Source organism: Lygodium microphyllum, chromosome 2 (assembly GCF_053477565.2).
Source record: "Lygodium microphyllum isolate KBCC chromosome 2, Lygodium_microphyllum_v1.1.10, whole genome shotgun sequence".
Classification (NCBI taxonomy): Eukaryota; Viridiplantae; Streptophyta; class Polypodiopsida; order Schizaeales; family Lygodiaceae; genus Lygodium; species Lygodium microphyllum.
This window is the reverse complement of record NC_141136.1, coordinates 111,660,154-111,662,995: the sequence shown is the minus strand read 5'-3', so window position 1 is coordinate 111,662,995 and position 2,842 is coordinate 111,660,154.

The window sequence follows — 2,842 nt, the reverse complement described above, 5'->3', positions numbered from 1 at the left end:
CACCACTCTCTAAGAAAGAAAGAGAGTTATAAAAAAATTCATGCCATTTTGGCTTATTCGGATGTCGCCCAAAAACCGTAGGAGGCACGTTGCAAGGGAGGAATAGGTCCGTAGACTGATAGAAACAAACACACCCACCTCTACCAATTGAGTAATGGCTTGTTGACAAGAAAGAGAGTTAGACATAAATTATGTGCTTGTAAAACAATCGTAGGGTCTTGGAGCTAGAAATGCTGGTTACTCTCAACTAACGCATGTTATAACTATGTGCAAGCATTATCTCCTTATCACACCATATAAAGCTAAAAAGAAACACATGTGAACTTGCAAAACATCTCAACTAATTACTTCATGCATCAAATTTTTACATAAAGCCTAACAAATGGTACGAATACCACTTTTCTAAGTTTCTCATTTTCTTGATCTTTATATAAGCAAAGTGAGGAACATGTGAAGTGCCCTTCTTTATCATTGTCACATTCAAAGGACTTGAAACAAAAATAGACAGAGCACAATAATATAGTCCATTATTTCTATGGAGTTAATTGATCAACAACCCAAGCCCATGCAAAAGAATAGTTGACAGTGACAATTATCCTTCTTTGTGTAGCATTTATGAATATAGTAAAACTAGAAAGCCAAAGGATAGCTCTCACCCAACACACTTTTTGAGGTAAGTATTCAGTTTCAAATAATACTTGTGACATGTGCATCTACAAAACCTTTACACTTAGTCTCATTTATTATTTAGAGCTTTAAACTCTTGTCATGATTACACATCCATTAACGATATAACTTCAATTAAGGCATGCAATTTGTGCATGGTTGTAAATGCAACTTTCTCAAACACATCCTTATTGTACATGGAGTGTTATGCACTTGCATTGGATGTAATAATGTTGGTGTGTATGTATTCATTTCAATAGTATTCTATGCAAGTTAATTGTGACACTTTTCAACATTTGACCATTGTTGTCACCATCATCAAACTACCATTATAGCTAATTTAGATTGTGAGGAACTCATAATGGCTATCATTGTTTAATAAATGGCACATGCAATGTTGTGTATGATGATGCCTTCCATGTACAACCTTTATAAAAATTTGAAAAAAATTGTGGTGTATTAAACAAAATATTTTGTAACATTGTTTCAACTAATTTGATTTATATAATCTAGCACGTTTGATGATGAGATTGGTCTTGTAAATATCTAGTTAGGATTCGTGAGGTAAAGGGTAATAGTTACTTGCCATTGACTTGCTTTGGCATGGATATGCTATTGATGCTCTCTTGATATTCTTCAAGCCACCCCTTCAATTCAATCACCTCCCTCTATCCACCGAGAAAGCCATGTTGAGAAGAAGGATAGAAGAAGAATGAAGGGAAGCTTCTCCCATGGCTCATCACTCCCTCTCTCACACACACTTACTGTCCCTCCCTCTCTCACTCACTCAAGCAATGGATATGGCTACCAAAAGTATATCATGTGGGTGTGGGAGGATGCAATAGAGGAAAGAAGCAAGAGAATAGAGGGAGAAACTTCTCTCTCTCTCTCTCTCTCTCTCTCTCTCTCTCTCTCTCTCTCTCTCTCTCTCTCTCTCTCTCTCTCTCTCTCTCTCTCTCTCTCTGTGTGTGGCTATGGTAGAAGTAAGAAAAGAAGATACTAATCAAGAGCCCTCAAGTTTCCACATACAAGAATGGGATGTCTATTTAACTTTACATATTATGTACATAGGGTTTCCTTTTGGTGGACAATCTCAACCTTGTTGTCCCTCTCTTGTCTAGTGACAATGCTTGATCTTTAGACTAGGCCTTCATGGCTTGTTCATGGGACTTTAAAATTTGTGCACATGATTACTCTATCTAGCCTATAGGATATTTTAATGCACATGGGCTTGGTGAACATTTAAGTTCCACCCTCATGTTTATGAAATGTATATGGAGTGATCCAAACACTTGTATTTAATAAATAAACATTCTTCATGTGCTATGAGTATTTTAAAAATTAACTCTAAAATGAAATATGAGGCATGCCACTAAAGCATAATACATATGTAATTCAAAGAGACATAAATACCTTAAATATATTTTAGAATTAAGTTTTAATTTCTCAAATGCTTGCCTTGGTCTTCTCTTACAAGTTCCATCTCAACCAGCCTTAACTTATTATTTTAGATGATAGGTTGTGAAAATGATGTTGTTATTAGCTCTTGGTGCCTTTAATAGCTTCTTTAACCTTTTTGGACTTTAATTGACTGCTATTTTAAGCAGATCAAACCATAATAATACTATTAAGGTTAAGGTAGGAGGTGGGGGGATGCCTCGTCAAAAAAAGTAAATGAAGGAAAATATCGCTTGCATTGTGGATGAAAAGGGGCTTGATTCTTATCATGTTCAATGGGTAGTTAGCCTCCATTTTTAGAACGAACCCACTAAATGTGCCTAATTATGAGAGAAAGGTAGGCACTTCTTTGAGGGGTGTGGAGAAGCCATTGCTCGTTGAATCAATTCTACTACTAGACCACCTTTTTTTATCAGGAGGTTAAATATGCTCTATCCAAAATGGGAGAAACGAAGTCCCTTGGGCTTGACAGTCCTCCTTGTGAGGCATTCTAATATTTAGGGTATACATGACTCAAAGACACATTGAATTGAGGTAGCGAAGCTTCTTAGGGGACAATGGCGTGATGTTAAGTGGGATTAGGTTATGAAGAATGCTTAGATCCCTATAAAGATTCCTTAATCAAAAGTTGTCCATTCATTAGTCAAAACTTGGAGATCCTTGTTGATGGGATGAAGATATGCAAGGTAGGCATGGGGACACAACCTTACTGAATAAC